At 33.6% G+C, this 24932-nt stretch overlaps 1 protein-coding gene across 1 annotated transcript in view; it reads left to right on the top strand.

The window, feature by feature from the left end:
• PTPRD (protein tyrosine phosphatase receptor type D) overlaps positions 1 to 24932 on the top strand; it is a 2806204-nt gene that overhangs the window by 2689882 nt on the left and 91390 nt on the right.

The raw sequence follows: 24932 nt of genomic DNA, 5'->3' as shown, positions 1-24932 counted from the left end.
ATAGCTTGTTTTCCCAATTTGGCCAGAGGACAGATTCCTATAGTCTGAGTCTTTAACTAGAACAATAACACATATGCAGAAAATTACTGTGAAGAAATCACAGTTACTAATTTTCACCACATGACTATCCATGGGAAAAACCTGAGGTTTTTCTACAAAATGCTAAGAAGGTATTTTTTCTCCCTCATGAACTAGTCTCACCATTCCCAATGGTAAACATTGAATTTTTCACTATACAGAGGACAAAAATGCTTTATGACCAAAACAGTGACCATACAACAAAGCACTGCCATTTTCCCAAGGAAGAAAGAATGGGTGAAAGAAGAGGTTGGAGGTGGTCTTTAATGAAGTGTGCTAGAAGGCCATTTCAAATCCCAGAAGCCATTATTCTTAAGGCCACATTTTTTAATCCAAATAGCATATAGTATATCAAGAGTTTTTCAATTCTTGTTGTCTTGTGCTTATATTTTAAAATATAAGCCCTATAGGGAGGCTATGCATATAAAGGCTGAGAAAAAAGTCTATCAATCACAAATACCATTTTTTAAATGCCTGCTCTGGATAATCTGTTTTTTTTTTTTTCTTCCAGTCTCAAGAATTGATTTTCGTAAAAAGGTAAAGTAGTAGGTAGGTGGCATAAATATGCCTTTACTTCCAAGACTTAATTATAAGTAATATACCCTTCTATCTCTTCTCCCACCCTATCTCCTTACTGTCCTACTTGTCAGAGACAGAAGGAAATTTCACAAAGTAAGACAATTATTGTGATGCTGCTTTAAGTGCATCTTTTGATTGGTGGCAACTAGTCCATTCATTCTAAACTTAGACCTTAAAATGATGATAGAATGATTCTGAATTTCCTGTTTCAAATTTCTTCAGACTCATACTTCTCCTGACAGGGGGATGGGCCTCTATGAGAGGTCATACCATGTCTTTTCTACAACATAGAATAATTTGTCATTTTTCAACAATCCTATTGGGCATAAGTCTGTGTTTGGTTAACCATTAATTTGATATAGCAAGGATTGTTTTTTTTAATTCATCAGCATCAAGCCCAACAGATTGCCATGCTTTGATGACTTTAAGAGATGGTCTTTTGTATATATTTTTTTTTAAACAAAAAAATCATCACTCAGTAGTTCAACTTCTGGAATTCATTCTGTCTGACTAGAATGGCTTTGGATACCTATTCTGCTTAAAACACTAAGTAAGGAGTAGACATAAGAGTAGGAGAAATTACATGCACTGGGGAGATTTAGCAATGCCTTAACAGGAATATAAAGTTTTAATGTGCAAAATTTGTATGGCAATTGGAAAATATGGTTTTTACCAAAAATTTCATGTTTGCTCCTAATTAAAGCCTCATCTACTGGGTGAGTTTAATGGTGAATCCATCAATCATAACTCCTGTTTAAGAAGCTTGTGGAATTTTTCTTTACTTTTCAAGGTTTTTTTTGAAGGAAAAAATATTAAAAATTTATTAATGGGCTTTGTTTTTATCTAACTTTCACTTTCCAGTATATCTTTCTCTTATCCCTTCCCCGAAGAGTCATGCCCAATATCAAAGGATAAATACAAATAAGAAAGGGGTATGGGGCATAAGTTCAGTAAAGTTAACTAATAATATATCACCTGAAACTGACAGTATATACAGTGTGCTGCTCCTGTAAAGGAGTAAGGTATATTTTCTCTGAAAAAGAAAAATTCTTGCTAGTCCTTTCAGTTTAGAGATTTTTAACCCTTTTTTAAGGTTGTTAGAATCATTTTTTTCTAATATATATTTTCAGTTTCTTATAAACACATTTTTCATTAATACCATATATCAAATTTTATAAGCACTTCATCTTGCATAGTATTTTGTTTCTCCTAATTTACAAATAATATATCTTGATGTTTATAATTAGATTGTTTCCATCTTTCATACCTTTCTTCAGTGCATTTTACCCCTTCAGGATGGGACCAAATTCCCATTTGACAGCTATTCAAGAAAAAGTTCTTAATATTTAGAAAGAAGATTTTTGTCCTCCTTTTAGACATCCTTTAAATTCAATGAATATTTACTAAACTAATCATCTCTTGCATGCAAGGCCTTGTGCTAGGTGCTAGGAATAAAAAAAAAATAGTCCCTGACCTCAAAAAGATTGTATTCTGCAAGGGGCAAAAGATACATAAATAAATGATAAAAATAAAATGAGGATCCAGGAAGAGTGTTATAAAATTTTTGTAATGGGATAATACTTGAACAGAATTTATAGACTATCTAGTTTCCCTAGCCCTAGGAGGCTAGGTAAACTAGGGAATAGTACTTTGGACCTAGAATCAGGAAACCCTGAATTCAAATTCAGCCTTAAATACTTACTAAGTGTGTTACCCTGGGCAAGTCTGCCTCAGTTTCCTCAACTATTATTTCCTTATTTCCCAAAGTTGTTGAGCTCACAAATGAGATATTTGTGAATCAGTTAGCAGTCCCTGACACATAGTAGGCGCTTTAAATAAAGGCTTATTTCCTTCCTTCCTTTATAAGTAAGGAACTTAGGTTCAGAGAAAGTAGATCACTTGCCCAAAGTCACACAGCAGAAGAGTTGGCATTTTAATCTAGATTCTTAGGTTTCTAAATTCAACTGTTTGCTTCAACTTGCCATCATTCCATCTAGTGCACCTCATTTTGCCTAAAGAGATTAAGGTCCAGAAGAGAGAAACAATGTGTTTAGACATGCTAAAATAATAAACATCTAAACCAGAGCCTAAATGTAAGGCATGAGACTTCCATTTAAGTATTTTCTACAACCTCTGGCAGTATGAACAATCGAAAAGTTCATTTATCTGCTCCCCATAATTTTTTTTCTGCTTTAACTTCCTGTAGAGCCCTATACTTAGATCCACTATAAGAGCAGAATGCATATATACATATATATATATATTATATATATATATATATAAATTCTTTTATCAAGAACATTTTTGACCCATGAAACAGCAATCAAGACATCAGAAGCCATCAAAACAAAGTCACAATTTGTAAAAGCAAATAAAAATATTTTCAGTAAAATAGACTTTACTGCTCTAAATATTTTACATATTTGCACATTAATGTACACATACTGCCTATTAATGTACACACAGACACAGACGTGCATTCATACTTGTATATCCCAATAGTGTGATTCAAGTGCATTTAGCCTCTGGTTTTGTCTCATGCTTGAAATTATAAAATTCAATCCATACAGAAGAAGATCGCAAATTAGTTGCCACTGGCTTCTATGTTGAAAACCAATTCATCAGGAAACTAGAATATGTTGGGTAGGCAGAAGAAAAGAAGAACAAGAAAGGAATGGAAAGATATGTATATATTTAGTTATAAATTTGTCAGAGGAGCTCTACATCATTTTCATATTTCTTAACATGACGCTTTGTGGTTGGTGGTTAACAGTTAGCTTGAAGTTGTGACTAAGGATTCGAGAAAGTTGAAATCATGTTCTGGCAAGGTGCCTGGCTGCTCAAAATAAGTAGGTAGATTATCAATTCCGGTGAATAATATTTGTAATGAAAAGAAAATCCATTCCTTGAAATAAATTAGGCTTCACAAATCTATTAAAGGGATGGCAATTGACAGGAATTCTTTTTAAAGTACACATTCATATACATGAAATCATCTTCAAAGATTTTGCCAATGAATTTAGAGAAATAGTTTCCAGAAGTCACAAAAAATAAAAGGACACTTTAGACTTGCCAGACCATTTGCCCTTTTCCTGGCTTGGCAAGAAAGTACAGACATGCTTCATGCTTTAATTTCTCCCATGATCCCAGTATCATTAACCTTACACTTTATTCAAGTTTAAATGAATGATTCAATGCATTATTAAAGGCATAGTATCATGAGTTCAACAAGTTAACATATAACATTTATGCTATTTGAAGAGAATTTCAAATAATAAACCCTGAGATATCACCACCCTCATCCCAGGAAAATTTAGGATTAGATAAATAGATATAACATTTCTTCACATGCCAGTTTTCATTTTAGCATAATTTATTTGTTGCAATGAATCTACCTCCTGTCCATGACCTTGAAGTAGATAAATCATTGTAGCAAATGAGAATCAATAAGTAAAGTTATCCAAGAGAGATGCATATTTAAGGCAATATGGTATTGAATTCATAAAGGTAAGTGGTTTTGGCCTTAACTTTCAACCATGGGGGATTGTTATCCATGAGCCCTACAATCAGAAAAGACTGGAGGAAAAAAATAAAAAAAAAATAAATGAATACAATAAAGATTTCCAGCAAAACAAAACTTTAGGGGCTCTTCCTTCTTTCTATTCATTGATATTCTCATATGTATCTTGACAGCAGTTCTTAGGCAGACCTCTCCAACATCCAGATTTAAACTTTGTAACAACAGCTTTCTATCATACAGTAATATTTAGAAAAATATAGGAAACCGGGATTTTAGGGATTAGAAAAGACTTTAAAGTTCACCTAATCTATAGTCATTTTGTAGATGAAAAGACAGAGGGTCAGAGAGTGAGTTCAAATAAGAGCATGAAATGTAGCTGGAAGAGGATTTAGAAATTACTTAATCCACTCCTTATTTTAATGATGAGGAATCTTAGGTCTAGAGATTTGAATTCATGACAGATTCAAATGAAATCAACATGTACATATTTAAAAACATGAATCTACTTACATTTAACTATATTGACTTTTTAAAATATTATTTGCAGTCTGTAGTTGACATTTTGTTGATATAGGTAATTTTTAGTAAGGAAATTCCCTCTATTTGTGCAGACTGGCAACTTGTTTGGGATCTCAACAAGTGGTTTTTGGCATTGAATGGGAAAAAAAAAAGTGGTTACATGGCTAGAATATGTCAGAGGAAGTAACTGAAGTCATATATTTCTAATTCCAAGGATGGGATTCCACCCATAATACCATTCTGCCTCTGTGTATAAACCCACAAACCAGGCCAAATGACAATAACAAGCATTTTTCTCATTCCATATAAAAACACAGATTGAAAATATAATAGTTATTTGGCACAGCTGATAAGGGTTTTAGAAAACTATGAATTTCCTGGTAGTTCTAATGCTCATAGAAAAAAAAAAATGGACTGCCCCAAGGTTATAGAAGCATTAAGTCAGTCAATAGACATTTAATAAGCACTTATTATGTCACAGGTACCATGCTAAGTCCTAATAATACAAAGAAAAGCAAAAGGCTGGAAAGGTAGAAAGGAGGCAAGGTAATGAAGAGTTTTAAAAGCTAAACAAAGGATTTTATCATTGATCCTGGAGGAAATTGGGAAGAAGGCTGGAATTTATTGAACAGAAGGTGACATGTTCAAACCTGTATGTTAGGAAGATCAATATAAAACTTGAGTGGAGGGTGGAATAGAATAGGGATGGACTGTAAGCAAAGAAACTAAATAGCTGACAATTGCAATAGTTTAGACATGAAGTAATGAGCTCCTATACTAGAGTAGTTGCTATAAGAATGGAGAAAAGATGTGGGGGAAGAGGAGAAACCTTAAGACTAAGAAATAGATAGCATATGTAGGGTAAGCACAAATGTTGCGAGCCTGAATGGTGTGTGACTACTAATTCTTTTGGCAATAATAGGGCAGTTTAGAAGGGTGGAGATTTTGTAGGAGACTGAGCAGAGATAACAGATTCAGTTTCAGATGTCTATAGACACCTATTAGATGTCTAATAGGTAGCTGGAGATAAAGAAATGGAGTTGAGAAAAAAATTTATTGTTGTTTCATCCTTTTCAGTGATCCCATGTGGGGTTTTCTTGGCAAAGATGCTGGAGTGATTTGCCAGTTTCTTCTCCAGCTCTTATTGAAGATGAGGAAACTGAGGTAAATGGAGTTAAATGAATTGCCCAAGATCACACAGTAGTAAGTGTTTGAGGCCAGATTTGAACTTAAGAAAATGAGTCTTCCTGACTCCAGGCCCAGCACTCTATTCACCGAGTCACCTAACCACCACCAAAGAGAAATAAATAGATACTAGAATCATCTGCATAGAATTGATAATTAAACCCATAAAAACTAATGAGATCACCAAATGAGACAATTTGGATGGAAAAGAGAGGACCATTTCATTTAGTAGCTATTTCAAAGCTAAACATTCAGCAAAAATGACAGAGAAATGGTCAAACAGGTAGGTAAATTACCAGAAGAGAAACATATTGTGAAAACTTAGAGCAAAAATTATAAAGCAGAAGAGAGTGATCAATAGTGTCCAAGATTACAGGAAAAGTAAAAAAAAAAATATGAGAAAGTAAAAAAGAAATTATATTTAACATTAATCCTTGGAAAAAGTAGTTTTAATTGAATGATGGAAAATCAGAAATAAGATTATAGAGGATTTAGAAAGTGAATGAGAAGAGAGGAAGTGAAGACACATAGTGTGGGTGGCTTTCTCAAGCAATTTAACCTTGAAATGGCGGACATATGCAGATAAAGTGAAATTTTTGTTTTATTGTGTTTTTAAGAATAAGGAACATATGATTTTGGATGTATGTAGCAAAGAAGTAATCTGTAGATTAAGATGGATTGAACTATTAGTGAGAGAGTGGATAATATAGGGGGCATTCAATTAGAAAAGACTAAATATGATAAAGGGTACAAGTAGAGTGATCAACCTTCACAAGGAGAAGGTTGTGATCTCTTTGTATGAAATAGTGGTAAAGAGGAGATAGTGGGAAGAGGATCTCTAAGTGATATAAGATTAAGAGGATGAGAAAAAAGAGAGCTCTAGACAAATGACCTTAATTTTTTTTCTTAATAAACCATGAGACAGATTCCTTAACTAAGAGAGTAGGATTGTATGAGGAGAGAGGAGATAAACATGGGAGATATGAAAGTAAAAAATATATAAGACTTAGGAACAGATTGAATACATGAGATGTGTATAAATAAAGGCATCATTAGTTAATTCTGAAGTTGCAAGTCTGGGTGACTGGGAAAATAATGATTCCCTTCACAATTATAGGGAAATTTAGAAAAGACAGGTTCTAGGGAGAAGGGAGATATGTTTTAAAATGTCTGTAGGATAGTCAGTTCAAGATGCCCAATAAGTAGAGGCAATTGAAGAGTTTGAAGAAACCACTGTGGTGAAAAAGTGAATGGATTATGAAAGTATAAAAAAATTGCTACAATGAAATCCCAATTGAAATAAGGTAACATTCATTTGTAGTGGACTCAGTCAGTGTGGTTTCATGATTTCAATTTCATTTAACATCTCTTCTATAAGAACAAAGAAGCAGATCATAGATACAATCTAAGGTGTGGTAAGGCGTGATTAGTAATTGGGTAATGAGTGAAGGACTTGGTTGCAGAATTCAATGTAGATTTGAACTGATTCAATAAATTTTCAAGATAAAGAAGAAAACACATGGTAGTCAATGCAAGGGTGATAACTTTAGGAAAAAAGTAAGAAGTGAAAAGATTAGTTACCAGGAGAAGAAAGAACAGGTTCAAAGGATAGAGATAATAATAAAAGATTGATCAGATAAAATCATTTAAGGGTCTGTGGACATGCAAATACAACGATTGTTGGTGATGGCAAGAGCAACATTATGACCATCAGGGGTTTGTATCTGAAGCAAAATGCTAGAGTACATTGTAGAAATTGAATAAAGTTTGTTCTTTGAAGAAATAAACTCTGGGATTTAGTCTCAAGTCCCAGTCCCAGATTCAAGTCTTTTTCTTCTGATTCTTTGCAGACCATTCCCCAGCTGGCAACCACCAACTGGGTCTTTGACAGAGGTGCTAGTTTAGCTTATATGAGGAAGGGTTCATTAAGGTTTATACAAAATATCTTTCAAGAAAATGGATGAAAAATAGTATTTTAGTACTTATCTCTCTTTTCATCATAAAAATATTTGCATGAAAACAGCCTCTTTGCTTCTTAAGCCTTTATCTGCTTTTGTTATTCTCTCTTGAAAAGAGGCATAATCTTTTGTTTTTGATACATAATCATTTCCACTGCAAGCAATGGTGATGTCACAGACCAAGGATTATAATTTGAGCTAGAAAATAAACAGATTGACTCTAAAAAAACAAAGCTGCTGGTGATTTTCAAATATTCTCAAGAACAAAGGAAATACTAGTATTATGAAGGCAAAATTGTAAGGGGGAAGTTTTAAAATTTTAATATAATGTATTCTTTTAGAAAATAATCACTTGTGCACTTCTGCTTTTCTAGTTTGATAAATTTTAGGCTGGGCCCCTTAGTATCTAGATTTTGCTAGGATTCCCAGGTTTCATGCTTATGCTTTTCTTCCCACAAAATGGGATATGAAATCTTGCCTGAAATTTGGTTAAAATCCCTATTTGAATGGTGGGTATGATCTGCCTTATTTTGAATAATCAGTAAATGTTTCAGGCTTTAAAGTTGAAAACCAGCTTGGTATAATATGTCTAGTCAAAGTATTATTCTCAGTGCACTACTTTTCAGTGATAATAGAAAATCAAGCACACTGTGATAACTGCCTACTTCCATCATTCTCATTGGCTAGCTTATCCACTTTGACATAGCTTCAACCCTATTTGTGGGGTTTATCAAACATTTTCCCAACTGAGTTTTCGTAATATAGCTAATATCAGAATTTGTACCTGACTACTGTTTTGCTGAGTGACTTCTGGGTGAGTGTTTTAAATCAACTAATGAAAGATAATAACATTTTTTTGGTTTTGTTGGTTGCTTAGTCATGTCCAGTTCTTCATTACCCTATGGACCTTTTTTGTTTGTTTTCTTGGCAAAAATACTATAATGGTTGGTCTTTTTTTTTCTCCAGTGGATTAAGGCAGGGATTGAGAGACTTGCTAAGAGTCAAACATCTAGTGATCATCTGAGTCTGCATTTGAGCTCATCTTCCTAAATCCATGCTGCCTTGTATAATAAATAGTGCTTTTCTTAAAATTCTACTGCTTATCATCAAAAATCTTGAATCAATGATATTTCAGAGTTTTGAATATTGAAATTCTCTTACCTGTGTTTCTTAAAATGTCTTTACCAGATGCAGATGTCCTCACATATTTTGAGAAAAGTGTCTGGGTTATGTCTTATCTAATTTTTCCTCGGTGATGTCTTGGGAGTGAATACCTTTATTCCTCCAGAAAGCACTCTAAGACTTGTTCTATTTTACAGAATGAATGGATGGTAGCATGAGCCATCCATTATTTTCGGCATCCTTGATAATCGATACAGATCACTGAGCAGTCAATTTATCTCAGCTATCAGTATTGATCAGGAAAAGGAACTAAACATATGGATCAGCCAGGCTATATACAAGTTCAGCTCTTTTTTAGACTGATTCTAAGAATCATCTGCACACTCCAATGAGTAAAACGGTGACAAAGAAACACAAAAGTCATGTCCTCCTAGAAAATGACAGGGTTGGGCTAGATGATCCGCCAAAGTTCCTTCTGGTTCCAAAATTCTAGAATTACATGATAACTTTTTTCTCTGAAAATATTTTTAGGGAAAATATAAGATAAAAATCTAAGATGCTAAGGAGCAAATATGTATTATACATCTATCCTGTGAGGCCTTGTGAAAGGGACTATAAAAGATACAGAGAAATACAAGACCTTATCCTCACTCTCAAAAAGCCAATTATAATTACAAATACAGATAGAAAGTTAAAATAAAGAGCAAGATTTAAATGCCAATTCAAGAGAGGAAGAAATGTAAAAAGATATTTAATTATTTTTCAGTCATGTTTGACTCTTAGTGATTCCTTTTGGGGTTTTCTTGGCAGAGACACTGTAGTGGTTTGTAATTTTCTTCTCTAGTTCATTTTTATAGATGAGTAAACTGAGGCAAACAGGGTTAAGTGACTTGCCCAGGGTCACATAGTTAATAAGTGACTGAGGCCAGATTTGAATAAAGATGAATCTTCCTAACCCCAGGCCCAGTACTCTGTCCACTGAATCATCTAGCTGGCCAAACTAAAAAGTAGCATGCGATTAATTACCACCTGCAAGAGATGAAAAACTGGAATCAGATTGTAGAGGGTCCCAGATAAAAGAATAAGGTACTAGGCAGCCTGTAATAACGATGAGTGGTATTTTGAACAGAAAAATTGGCATTGTCATGTAGTATGTCTAGAAGGAATCATTTAAGGCAGGCAGCGAGACTAATTTGGAAGGTACTGGATTAGTCATTGGACATACACAGGTGGTATAGCAGATAGACTACTAGTCTTGGAGCAAATATGTTCAAATGTGACCTGACACTAGTTGTGTGGCCCTAAGCAAGTCATTTAACCCTGTTTGCCTTAGTTTCCTCATCTACAAAATGAGCTTGGAGAAGGAAATGACAAACCATTCCAGTATCTTTGCCAAGAAAACCCCAAAAGGGGTCATGAAAAGTCAGACATGAATAAAAATGACTAAATAATAACCATAAAACCGCAGTGATCAAGTGGGAAGCAATGAAGGTTTGAATTAAAATTTTAAAACCACAAAGTGTTAGAGCTTGAAAGGATTATAGGATCATAGATTTAGAGCTAGAAGAGATCTCAGAGATCATTTAACTTAACCTACATTTTGCAGATGGGGAAATTGAAGCCCAAATAATAATATATATAATATATATAATATAATATATATATAATATATATAATAATATATATAATAATAAATAATATAATAAGCCTCATAGGCAAGATCTGAACGTAGTACCTCAGCAAGTATTTAAACCAACAACCTTGTTTTATTTACAATGATGCTGTAGCCCACATAGTAAAGCAATTTTCCTAGAGTTCCACAGTATGTAGTACAAGAACTATAATTAGAATCTATGTCCTAGCACACTCTTTAATATAAGAGGCAGTGAGAATGAAGAGTTGGCTACCTTTGATATCCACGTGGCAAAGGAAGACTTACCAGGTATTAGTCACTGATCAGTTATAGGAAATGAATGAATAAGAAGAGTTAAAGCAGAGGATTGGAAACTGAGTGAGAAAATGAAGGGTTCATTAACAGAAATAAAGAATTAAGGAGCAGCATCTGCTATTGAGTATGACAAAGACAGATGTTGAATTTAAAGGTAATGGTATGATATCCAAGTGCAATTACCCAACAGGGTGTAAATATAGAACAAAGCTAGAGAATTTTGCTGTTAGCTGCATATGCCATAGGATTTGGAAGAGAACATGACCTTACTACACTTTAATTCCTTCATTTTACGAATGAGACAACAGAAGCCTGGAGAAAAGTTTCATGTGTAAGGCTACAAGAGAATATTTGGTGAAGCCATCAGCAAATGAAATCATAGGACATTAGAATTGGAAGGGAACTCAGACCATTCAGTTCCCATCCCTCAGTTTAGAAATGAAGGAACTTGGGCCTTGAATAAATAATTTTCTTGCACCCAAAGTCATAGAAGTAGCAAAGAGAGGAGCTGGAATTTGAATGTAGATCCTCTGACAACAAATCCAGTTCTTTTCCTGTTGCGTGATGTCTCATTCTTCAAGAGGAGACAATAAAGTATGAAGTGCAAAGAATTGGTCAGGAGTGATCTTGGGGTAATAGCTACCTTTTAGTGTCTTCTAGACATTGAGCGATTGAGCTAGACTCTGAGGGAGTGGGGCAGAGGAAAATACAGAAAGTTATATATTAGAGTAACTGTTTTCTTGAAGCTTATAGACTAGTTCTAAAATAGACCACAACTGTAAGAAAACAATTAACCAACCAACCAACAACAACAACAACAAAAAAAAAAAAAACAACAGCAAATAAACATCAAATGAGCAACAAAACAGACAATTCATGATATAAGTGTTGAATGAGAAATGACATAAAAGGATTCTGGATTTTACTTATAGTCACCTGCCGTAGGAGATGACAGACAAATATCACTCATTCTTTTATTCTCCCCACTTAATATAGTATTAATTTGAAGTTTATAATAGACCCCATGATCACTTTGATGAACTAACATTACCTCTTGGTAAACATGGGTTAGTCTTTCAGGAGTAATACCCCACTTTGAGCCGTTAGCCATCTGTGTCACAATAGTTAGAAGATTAGTTGCAGCAGGGATGGTAATAACAGTATTACAACTGCCTTAATTTTTGTGTGTATAAAGCCCCCATATTATAGCCATTCTGTGAAGAATTCCAGGTCTTTGTCAATGACAGATTTATTGAGGACAAGCTTTCAGAAGGATTCTACTCGAAATCCTATTAAATTGCCATCCATTAAACCATTAGAGCACTCATTAAAACTGTTAGTGCAGACTTCTTGTTATTCATGAGTTATTGGTCGTTCCCACTTCTGAGATGTGTCTGCCAATACCAGCATACCCTTTGTTCCATTATGGCTATTCAGTTCCAAGAAAGTGAACATCAGCCTTCTCTCCCTATTCCTTCACAGTGTTTACTGTTTGTAGGTTGGTCTCTTTGTTCCTAGTTCAGTTGAGTGAAAGAGAGTAGAGATTACAGTTAAGTTCCCATTTATTTGAACTTGATGAGAAATGTGTTGTTTAGCTGTGTAGGAGGCTGGTTTGCTATATATCATTAAGTATTAAGTGTGGGAGGTGTAAAAATGATGTAGCATTGATTGCATGCCAATAATATAGCTGGGCAGTGAATGACAAAAACACCTGACATTTAAATCTATTATAATACCATATAGTTTTTAAATTATAATTCAAGGATGTCCAAGCTAAACTTGTAATTCATATGCAATAAACATGTTTTTAAAAATATTTAATGTCTGAATGTTCCTATACTCTTTTGTAAGGGCATATAAAGAAAAGAATAATTTGTGATGCCTCCAATAACCTTTTTTTTTTTAGATAGAAGTTTATCTCTTAACTCTTAGAGATCACAAGTACTCTATACTAGGCAGCCTCAGTAGGTGGAAACTAGCTCTTACAATCATTATACATTTCCAAAGAACTATTGAAAAAGGGTGGACCCTTAGAGATTCTCTCCTTTACCAAAATATTTAGGAAAGTTAATGTCTTATCTGCTTTCTAGATTTCAAGATCAATGCTGTCTGGAACATTGATTTATTTGTAACTTGTATTGCCCTGATTAACAAGTACAGTGCTCTGCATGGAGAATGTGCTTAATAATTGCTAATGAATAAATTAAGAAACTGAATTAAAATTTTGAGGAAAACTCTCCTGGAAGAGATGGATTTGTTTAACTACAAGGATGAATCAGTATGATTAATACTTTTACAGTTTTTTTCATTGATATTTGCTATCATTTATTGAAGACATTGATGGCTAACATTTATACAGTACTTTAAAGTTTATAAGGAAACTCTTTCCCCACAATCCCACAAGTTGAAATCTGTGCTTGTTTACACATCTATGTACTTAGGACATAAGATTTTTGCCCCCCAAAAATATTGAAATCTCACTAAGTAACCCATACACATTTGAAAACTGAGAAGCAGTTGCTGTATGATTAAATCTCAAAGGAGAAGTTTCAGTTTTCTCTGGTAAAAGAATGGCTAGTGCACTTAGGCATTACATGTAAAAATAGAAACTATCAGGCACTCTGTCTCCTTTTATGCTCTGCCTCTGTTCAATACAATATACAGGAGCTCATCATTATCTAATGATAATTAGTACTAGAATAAGGCTACTTAAGTGAAACTACTTAAAATAGGAACCACTTTTTTAGTAAATAATGGGACAAATCATTTAATCAAGACATTATCTTGAAAAAAAAGCAATTAAAATTATGGAAATAGGTTCATTTTCCATTTATAATATTGTCAGAACTAGAATAATGCACCATATCTTAGAACAAAAAGTGAATCAAATTTTGATATTTTCTGTTGTAATTTTTTTCAAAATCAGATGACAGCCCAGGATGACATCTTTCATTTCATATTTTACTTTGGCAGTGTGATCATAAAGAGGATGATTACTAGGGGGAAAAAGAGAAAGGAGATTAATCCCTTTTCCCAAGGGACTCATAATCTTCTGATATTTGAATCACTCTTTGGAATCCTCTGCCACCATTAAGAGTGAATAACCCCATTCAGGAATGGGCAAGGATAGCTACTAGTGATATGAAGTGGGAAAGGAAGTTATTAATTAAATTATTAATTAAAATTAAAATAAAAGACCAAGAAATATATTTTTAAAAAGGATTCTTATTTGAATATTTGCAAGGTAAATCCATACATAAATTATATTTAATTTTGCTTTGGCTTGTATCTTTCATTTCTTTGTTGTAGGGAATTGCTAAGGAAATACTTTACCAGTAAACATTAATAATGTTAGGCAATTTATAGCCTTAGAAAATTATCTGGAGTCTGATGTTTCTTGTGCAGCAAGATCACTGTATAAATATGTATACAGATATTGTATTTAACATATACTTTAACATATTTAACATGTATTGGACTACCTGCCATCTAGGGGAGGGAGTAGAGGGAAGGAGGGAAAAAGTTGGAGCATAAGGTTTTGCAAGGGTCAGTGTTGAAAAATTACCCATGCATATGTTTTGTAAATAAAAAGCTATAATATTTTTTTTTTTTTTAAAAAGGGAAAAGGATCCATATGTACAAAAATTTTAAAAAAGAGGGAATTATCTGGAGGCAGTAATTTGCCCCTATTCACTTATTCTTCCTGACTCCAAGATTGGTTCTCTAACCACTAATCTGAAACTTCTAGAAGAGTGTCTGTCAGGAAATGAGTTCAAATCCAGTCTCAGGCACTTATCAGATTTTGTTTTAAGCCAAGTAATTCAAACTACCCTGGTTAGTTCTCTCCCTACATTTTATCAACTCAGATCACTAATTCACTCATCCCACTATTTTCATCCACATTTTTGGCAATATCCACTCAAAATATGTTAATATTAGAAACCTTGGTTCTTCATTTCATCATTGAAATTCAAAGAGGTGGTATTCCTTGAAGCAATATAACTTTCCAAACTAACTTGATATTTTACAATTTTCCAATTCACATTTGTTTTCTTTTTTTTGGAAATATAAAATCTAAGGATTTCTTGTTTTTTGGTATAGAGTTTGACCAGAAAGTCTGAGGTTATTTTAAATGTAAATGAAAGATTATTAAATTATAATTATAATTTTGAAATTGAATAAACTTTCATCGACTGATATAATTTATTTTCCTAGATGCTAAGTATATAAAGATAAGGAGATATTCATTCTTTGAACCTGATGAATTTATAATTTTTTGGTAAATGGTAAAAATATGTGCACAACTTAGGTAATACACATTAGTTTAAGAAAGGACAAAGAGAATGACATTATTGAGATGAGGGAAAGAATCATTTCTAGTTAGAGGGATTAGAAAAACATCATAGACATTAAAAGATATGGTCCAGTTAGGAGATGATGAGGATCTAAAGGGTGGCTGCCATATAAGTGGGAAGAAAGGATAGAAGAAAAAGAAGTTTTATACAACAGAATGAAATGTACTTTAGCAATGGCATAAATATAAGAAAAAGGAGAAACTTGAGGAAATAAGAACAATTAGGGCTTTCACTATAATGCATGTGATAAAGATTTGAAAACTAAAGTTGTTGAAATAGGATTGGAAGGAATGGTAAAGACCAATTAACACTAGAAGGAAAGTGATAAAAAATCTAATTGATTAGAATCATCTATTTCTAGAATATATTATTAATGACAGTCTAAAAAACACTGATCACAAAAAGCTAGCATTTCTTCATCAAGTTAGGTTATGGCAAATTAAACTTAATTTGCTTTTTTTTCCCTGAGGCAATTGGGGTTTAGTGACTTGCCCAGGGTCACACAGCTTTAAGAAGTATCTAAGGTCATATTTGAACTCAGGTCCTTCTGACTTCAAGGCTGGCAATCTATTCAGTGCACCACCTATCTGTCCATTAATTTGCTTTTTTTTTTTTTAACATTAATATTAAGCCAGAGGTAATTCTGTAGAATTTTTCCAGATTTCAACAAAGCATTTGTAAAGAGTTTTCATATTATTCTCATAGATTGAGTAGACAATGTTACAAATAGGTGGTTATGAAACTGGTTAAGTGACTGGACCTTAAAGATTAATTGTTGTGTCAACTTGGAATATCTCTAATTGAGTGTCCTGCATGGTTTGGTTCTATTTAATATTTTATTAAAGATTTATATAGAGGCACAAATGCCATCTTTTTCAAATTCAGTGATGACACAAAGGAAAGTTAGAATAGTTAACACACTGAATGGTTGTATTAGGATCTGAAAATATACTGACCATATAAAAATATATTGACCATATAAAAAAAGAGAGAGATAGAAAGAGAAGATAGATTAGTTATAATTAGTTTATCTAAAAATTAACTAGGGATTTTAGCAGTTCATAGCTAATATATATGTCATATATATATATATCTTTTATATATATATGTATATATATAAATCTATTTTATATAAAGCCTAGACTCATAAATAGATGAAAATCGAACTGTACTCTGACCTAGTAAGACTTTATGTTCCTTATTCTATAATAAGAAAGACTGATAGGCTAGATATGTCTCTACTGAAAGTCAGCCAGGATGGTGAAAGACCTCAAATTCAAATTCAGACAATTTGATGATTCATTCAAGAAATTAGGGATGTTAAATGAGTATGAAGAGAAGAAAAGGCTGAAAAGAAATGTGTATTAGAATTTGAAGGACAATCATGTGGGGGAAATAGTTTATTGTGTTCTATTTGGCACCAGAAAACATTTTTTTTTTAACTTTCAAAGAGGCAAATTTGGGATTAATAGGACAAAAAGCTTCCCAACAGCAAGGGCTACAGTCAGTATTCCAAAAGTCTTAGCTGAGTTTGGAGCTATCTTGTATAAAAGTCAGATAGGCTGCTTCACACAAAACTTCATACAAAAATAAAGTGATCATTATTAAATATGTTATAAAGGAGGTTCCTTTGTAAATATGGTTGGCTTAGCTGGCCATTAGATAGCTTGGTGACATGGTGACTAGAACATCAAACCTAGAATTAGGAAAATCTAAATTCAAATGTGGCCTCAGATGGTTACTAGCTGTGTGATTTTAGACAAATCACTTGCCAGTTTGCCTCATTTTCCTCATTTGTTAAAAAAAGAAAAAGAAAAAGAAAAGCTGGAGAAAGAAATGTCAAATCATTCTAAAATCTCTGCCAGCAAAACCGAAAATGGTTTTTTGAAGAGTTGGACATGACAGAAACAACTGAATAACAATAACAAAGAGCTAGCTACTAAGGTCCATCCCAACTCTAAAACTCTGAGATCTTATGAATTTTGTAAGGGGAAAGAAAAAAGCAAAATTTCAGCCTAGGGGATTGAAAGGGTACAGACAGCATTGCCAGAAATAGGGGATTATTGGAGGAGGAGCAGGTCTTGCAGAGATGATTATTTTTGCTTTGGATATTTGTTAATTTGCTGATGAAATATGTAATGAGGATCCTCGTAGCCAGTTATAAATTGTGGAACTCAGAGCAGAAATCATAAGAGGGAAAGATTTTTGAATCATCTGCTTAGAATTAATTATATTTCTGTTGTTATACCCTTTACAGATAGTTCCTTTTTTGAAACTCTTATTCAAATAGTTTCATTCTCTAAAACTAATATTTTATACCTTGTCAATAAAAATTGAAAAATAGTTTATCTTAATTTTGGAGACAAAATAACAGTTTCCCCTTAAATTTAAATAGGATAATAATATTTTTCATTTTATTGTACTAAATCCATGGTAAATAAGAATGAGTAAACTACTTTCTGGGAGTAAATTGTAAACTGCATGAGACAAATTAACTCTCCCTTAGGTATAATTTAGAATAGATTATTTGCCAAATGGCTCCCTGAGAGAATTAATTCAACTCACCTGGTTGAGCAATTTACTTCCAGGGTACAGTTTATTTTTGCTGATTCACCATATATCAATTCAAAATCACTTTACTTCTATTGGTTTAAGTTAGAGAATTATTGCAAATAATATCCATAATATGTTTTCATCAAAGGGTTGCATGTGAAATTGATTTACTGACATCCCAGTATTTCTTACTTTAATATTAATAATATTCATTAGTATATAATTTTATCTGTATCAGCACTCTCATTCCCAATGCAGACCACAATCCCTTTATAACACAGCATTCAAGAACTGTTAGAGTCAGAAAATTTCAGAACTCAAGTTAAGCTGGTAAAGAGCCTCTTCAAAATTGTTGCTTAGACAGCAAGCTTGCAGCCCATCTCTAGCTCACAGCTGAAATGGATACAACTTGTATATACATTTATATACACAGTAAATAGTATAATCCTGCCAGAATTTATATTCTGTTGAAAAACCCAGGATCATCTCCATCCCATGATGTCCTATCAATATAGGACATTTTTGTGCTTCACAAAAAAAAGAAGAAAAAATTTTAACGCTTTCATCATATGAATAGTTGAGAAAGTCTTTTTAAAAATGTAATTAGCTTTTTGTTCTTATGGCCAGACAATAATCATATTGTTTGCTAATGGTTGATTAAAAATGACGCATCTATACCTATTAACTTATTATCTGCTGAAATATAATGAATTTCATGTTTTGTGATGTCATATGATACCATTCAAACACTTTCTGTCTCTGTTCTTGTACAGAGAAAATACAGTTCTAAGATTCTCATTTGTTCTACCAATCAGTAGCCATGTAGACACCCTGGACAAGAGTTTCTCATGGAAACCAAGTATATTTTACTGATGCTATGTTGAAGTCATGTTTTATTTATTTTTAATTTTTCATTCCATAATTCTACTTCTGAGTATTCTAAAAGCATTTCATTTTGTTAATTTCTTAATCTCACATCAAATTTTTGTAACATTATTTTTTATATCTTCCACTTTCCTGTGAAACTGCTCACTTTCACAAAGAATATGAGTATCAGAATATGTACTTTGGAAGATTATAAGGTCTTCAAAAAACCTCAAATTCAGGGGCAGCTAGGTGGTGCAGTGAATAGAGCACCAGCCCTGAAAGAAGGCAGGAGAACCTGTATTCAAATATGGCCTCAGAGACTTAACAATTCCTAGTTGTGTGACTCTGGGCAAGTCACTTAACCCTTGGGATTAAAAAAAAAAACCCTCAAATTCTTTGCCTTTCAAATGGATGTCAGTTTACAAGATGATATTATTTTGACTGTGATTTTTTTTTCTTCTTGTTTTCAGTAGCATCAGTGTAAGGAAAAATGATTTAAGTATCCTAGGAAGTTATGTCTCTTATTTTCATTGGACACAACAACAACAACAAAAAAAAAACTTCGGGGAATCTTTTTATCCCTCTGTGTTTAAGGAAAACCTCTGAGTCAGCTTTCCACTTATAGCCATTTGTTTAGCCCCAACTTCTGATTTCATGTATAGCAACAATATCTACATAGATATAGTAAGAAAAAGTAGCCAAAAGAAAATGGGATAATCAGCAGAAGGATCAAGAACAATGAGAACTGAAGAGAGACCTTTGGATAGAATGGTGATTGTTTTCTATTTCTCTGTGATTGAATTATTAGGAAAGTGTGGGAGACATATCAATACAGGAGACTGGTAGAAAGAAGGTTTTGCCCTTATATTCTTTTTTTCTCTGGATTGTCTTCTGTTCAGATGCTTCCTATTCATTTGGTAGGAGAGCTTTATAAGGCTTCTAGTATCATTCTTTAATGTCCAATTAATTTAGAGAATGTTGAGACTGTTTTTGTACTCTACACTGAAAAAATTCAAAGTAATTTTCAATAGATCTAAATCACCCAGTTTAGAACAAAGCCCTTCTCTATACCCCTCCCCTAAAAAAAGACATCTGAAGACATTTGAGAAAGATGGATAAGTGAAATTCATGCAACCAATTTATATGGTTATATATAGATTATTAGAAGTACAAAAGACCTTAGATATAATCTAGGAAACCTCACTCTGTGTTGTGTAGATAAAAACACAGTAAACCCAGAGGAACCAAATGATTTTCTCAAGTTTCCTTGGCCAGCAAGAGGTAGAATTGAAATCTATCTTACAGATTATAAAAACAAGATATATAAGTGGATAAATTGAAAATAATCAATAGAGGGAAAGCACTATCATGAAGGAAAATCAGGAAAGGACTTAAAGGAAGCCAGAGAAATCAGAAGACAGAGGTTATGAGGTAGAGGATTCTAGGTATGGGGGACAGCCAGTGAAAATGCCCAGAGTTGAGAGAAAAAGGATCTTGTTTATGGAACAGGAAGAAAGCCAATGTCACTAGATTGTAACACATATAGAGGAGAGTAAGGTGTAAAGGAATGAGGTAATGAAGAGGTTTGAAAGCCAAAGAGAGGATATTTTATTTTTTCCTGGAGACAGTAAGCATAGAGCTGACCTAACCTCTGAAGTTTATTGAACGAAGGATTGAGTTTGGACCTGTATTTTTGTGATGATCAGTTTGACAGATGAGTGGTGGACAGATTCAAATAAGGACAGATTTGGGGCAGGGAGCCCAACCAGCATATTACTGCAATAGTCCAGGCATGAGGTAATGAGGGCCTGAAGCAGAGTAATGGCAGTGTCATTAGAAATAAGGAGGTATGTGTGAGATGTTAGTTACTGAAGTAGATTTGACAGGATTTAGCATCAGATTGGTTATGGAGGTTGGCAGAAAGTAAAGTTGAGTATGACACCTACGTTATGAGCCTGAGTGCCTAAGAAGATGGCAGTATCCTTAGAAGTAAAAGGAAAATTGGAAGGGGCGAAGAGTCTGTGTGTGTGTGTGTGTGTGTGTGTGTGTGTGTGTGTGTGTGTGTGTGTGTGTAAGTTAATGAATTTTGATTTGAATATGTTGGATTTAGGATGTCCTATAGGACATCTATCTAGTTCATGTTGTCTAAGTGGCAATTGGAAATTTGATAATGGAGGTGAAAAGACTATCACTCCTAGTGCCATTGTGCCTAGTGCTGTCACTTTGGCTCTATGGATTTTTTTTTTTGGAGGCTTCCTGTAAACAAGGAAGGTAATTTGGTTGAGATGTAGTCCTTCTCAGGCACACACTGATTTGATGGTTTCCCAGACTGGCAGTGTAGAAAGAGTAATAAACTTGGACTACTAAAGAGATGCTGAAGACCCAGATCTGCTACTGGCCTTGAAACCAGGAGCAAGCCAGTTAAGTACTCTGAGTCTTCCTTTGCACATATGCAAAAAGGGAACAAGATTTACTTCATAGAACTATGCGAAGAAAGTGATTTGTAAACTTTAAAGTAGAATTATTATAATAATGAAAATATGATATTATTTTTTGTTGTTAGTGGTTATATTCAGGCAGGATGACATTTCTCAACTTTCTGCCTCCATGCCAGTATTTGCTTTTAATATACCATTTCTACTGTTTTACCATATTCAGCAAAAACTTCACTTTGCAGTTTCAAATTCCTTGATTTTCTATTTTTTACAAAATACATTTACTGCAAAGCATGGAAGCAAGGGCACTATTTAATTGCCCTATATTAATATGCTATAATTTCCATTAAATATTTTTACATCTTAAGAATAAAACAAGCCTTAACTGCCTAAAAGAGACTCCCTCAATGGCAACTTACTATTCTATATCTTTAAAAGATCTTGAGCTTAGTTCCTGTGGCAAAGCACATTATATGAGGAGAGTGAATTTTTATAACTTGTGGCCAAAAACAAAAGAGAAAAATAAAAGATAAAAGTATTTTTTTCTTGGTTCAAGGTCATGGAGAGTTTAGATTGTTTTAAGAAGAGAATACTTAGTTTTAGCATATTTTGGCAGTAAATGAGAATATTCCTCTCTTCTATATAATTAGGTGTCTAAAAAATATTTTCTAAAGGATGTGTGCTTTTTGTGGTTTCTCTTTGATTTTCTGAAAGAGATATTTTGAGGATTTTTGTCTTGAAAGCACTCTCACTGGTAGTGGAAGACTCTAGTGGTTAATGTGAATGTGAATCTATTGTCATATGTGGTAAACATTCCTTTCCCATCAAAGTAAAGTAATTGGGACTTGGAGAACTCTTCTAGGATTCTTCTCTATGATCAAGGTTTGGGATTTTATTTTCTTTTTGAAGATGATCTGGCAGTTGTAACAATGTAATCTTGCTCCTTTACTGTGATTCTAAGGGCAAATTTATATCCACTCCAAAGTTTGGGAATCAAATTATGTACACAGAAAATAGTCCACTTGAGTCTGATGCCATCTGCTTTCTTTCCTGTGCCTCAGTTTCCTCTTCTGTAAAATAAGAGAATTAGACTAGATGACCTCTCCACTGAATCTTATTTTCTACCTGTTCACCAACTAGATTAGAATCTGCTGTAATGTGGAACTTTCTGGGTTGGGCACTGAGTTAGGAAAGGCAATGAAATGTTTAGCTAAGATTTGGCCCCTGACCTGTGGAGGATATTGTATAATCTCCAAAGTCCTGCCAGTCCTAATATTCTTATTCTATGACTTTGTCTCTCTTGGCACTATTTTATGAAGCAGCTTCTCATAAAAAATTATTAAGTCAGTGTCACTCTATGATGTCTTACCATTGGTATATTGTTTGAATTTTTTTTTAAAAAAAGTGATTGAGAATTGGTGATCCAGCTTTTGCATCATCAAATGATATGTCACCTAGGCCTTTAGCTTTTATTTAGTCTGGTGGTTGGTCATTGCAGTGCTCATGCGGTATATTTCCCGACAGCAGCAGAACAGCAGCACATGTGCCAGTAGCCATTATTTATCATCAGCTCTATGAAAGACTAATGAATAGGATTTGAAGGATAAATGGTTAATGGCATTCATAAGGCTTTTTGCTTTACCTTACCTTATTGCCATAGATAAAGGGGATTTGACCATATGTACTTAAATCTGTTGTGATTTTATCTATAAAGTTTTAAATTATCATTATTAAATTTTGCCTGCCCAGGGTGTTTATCCATGCTTACTAAACTTCTGGGCTTACTTACTGCTTGCCTGAATATAATAACCTATAGGAACAGCACTGATTCAACCCAAAAAGACAGATTCAGAGGGATGAATGCTGAATTTCCTAAAGACAATTCAACATTTAATCAATGTATGTTTTTTTTTTTTTTCTTTGTGAAACTGGTATGAATTTAGATTGCTTCCCATCTGCTTCATCACGTATGTGAAGCCATCCTCATTTTTTAACAGGATATCTTAAAGGATTTGCTCCAGTATGACACAAGGTGATAGAGTAGAAGGAGATATAGCTTGGGTTGAAGAGATAAAGGATAGCCATTTTCTGGTGTGTTTCATCGAAATGACTTGTGCCTATTAGCTTAGTTCTACTCCGCTGGCTGGTTGAATAACTTCTCTTCCCTTGATGCATTATTCCCAGGGTACCACACTCTAGAAAGCTGTTCTGTAACATACTAAACAAATACACCTATTTTGTGGCGGACCCACAAATCTAGTCTTTTCTTCATTTATCTGTATAGATAGTGGATATCTTATTTAAAGGAAGCAGAAAAGATGAAATAAACAGAGGCAGAGACAAGTTGATAGAAGTCTTTGAATTCTTGGATGCGATTTAATTACTCTCATTTAATATAGGCAAAGTGAAAGAAAAGTTTATCAAAGATAATATTATCTTCCAACAAAGACACTCAACATCTATAGGATGTTCTTAGGATATTTTATATCCTAAGGTGAACCTTTATCTTGCTGAAAGAAAAGCTTATCAAAGATATTACTATCTTCCAACAAAGACATTCAACATCTATAGGATGTTCTTAGGATATTTTATAAAGAGAAACAAGAGAGAAAGAGCTCATGTAACGAGAATTATTCATTAGTTTAGCCTAAGGTTGGTGACAGCTATAATTTCAGGATCACAATACTTAATGACTAAGCCCCAAGTTAATGAGGTTTATGTATTAAAGGTTGATACACTAGTGACTGTTAACAATGCAGTTTTTCTAGCGTAATGCTCACCTTTTCTGTACAATCTGTGTGTTATCTAAAGTAATCACATTAGGATTTCCCACTATGAGCCTCCCAAGAAACCATTAAAACTATTGCTTTTTTAAGTTTTAAAAAAATCATAACTTACTACAATAAGGCCAAAAAAATTGCTTTTAACCATATTACCCAAATATCTTAGTTATTTTCTCCTACCATATTGAATCCTCACTCAACTTTGTATCTCCCCAAAACCCAGCACATAGCTTTAAACACAGTGCTTAAATGTTTGAATGAAAAACATTAGGAAATTGCATATTTTAAAAATTCTTATAAAGTTATTAGTAATATAATTATTGTACCTACTGTGATTGTCATTGTTGCCTGATTAGCTTCCTTGACTCAAGGCTCTTTCTGCTCCATTTTCAATATAGTTCCCAGAGTTATTTTTTCCACAGTACAGATTGAACCATGTAACTCTTGCCCAGTAAATTCTGGCTCCCTATTGCCCCTATGACCAAATACAAATATCTTTCTTTGGATTTTAAGCACTTTGTTGAGAACTCTGTATTTCCTCTAGAATTAAATAAAGATTCCAGTCTTAGGATTCCAAAATCCTTCACAACCTGTTGTACATTTCCAGACATTTTACTCCCCTTCACATACTCTGTGATTCAAGGAAAATTACCTTGTTGTTCCAACAGGCCACTCCATGTCTCTATGACTCTGAACAAGCTTTGTGCCTCTTAAAAGCACAATTTGCCTTCAAGGCTTAGATCAAATGCTACTTCCTGATGCCCAGCACCTATGGCTGAAGCCCCTCCTCCAAAATATCTTGCATTTATCTCTCCTATAGTTTTTATGGCAACTAAGTGTCATGATGGATAGATTGACAGGCCTGAAGTCAGGAAGCTTCATCTGATCTCAGACACAATTATTAGTTGTGTAGTCCTGGGCAAATCATATAACCCTTTTGGCCTCAATTTCCTCATCTGTAAAATGAAGTAGAGAAGATGTCAAATTATTCCACTCTCTTCTAAAAAAAAACCCAAATGAGTCCATGAAG

Source organism: Sminthopsis crassicaudata, chromosome 1, assembly GCF_048593235.1.
Source record: "Sminthopsis crassicaudata isolate SCR6 chromosome 1, ASM4859323v1, whole genome shotgun sequence".
Classification (NCBI taxonomy): Eukaryota; Metazoa; Chordata; class Mammalia; order Dasyuromorphia; family Dasyuridae; genus Sminthopsis; species Sminthopsis crassicaudata.
This window is presented reverse-complemented; position numbering and strand designations above follow the sequence as displayed.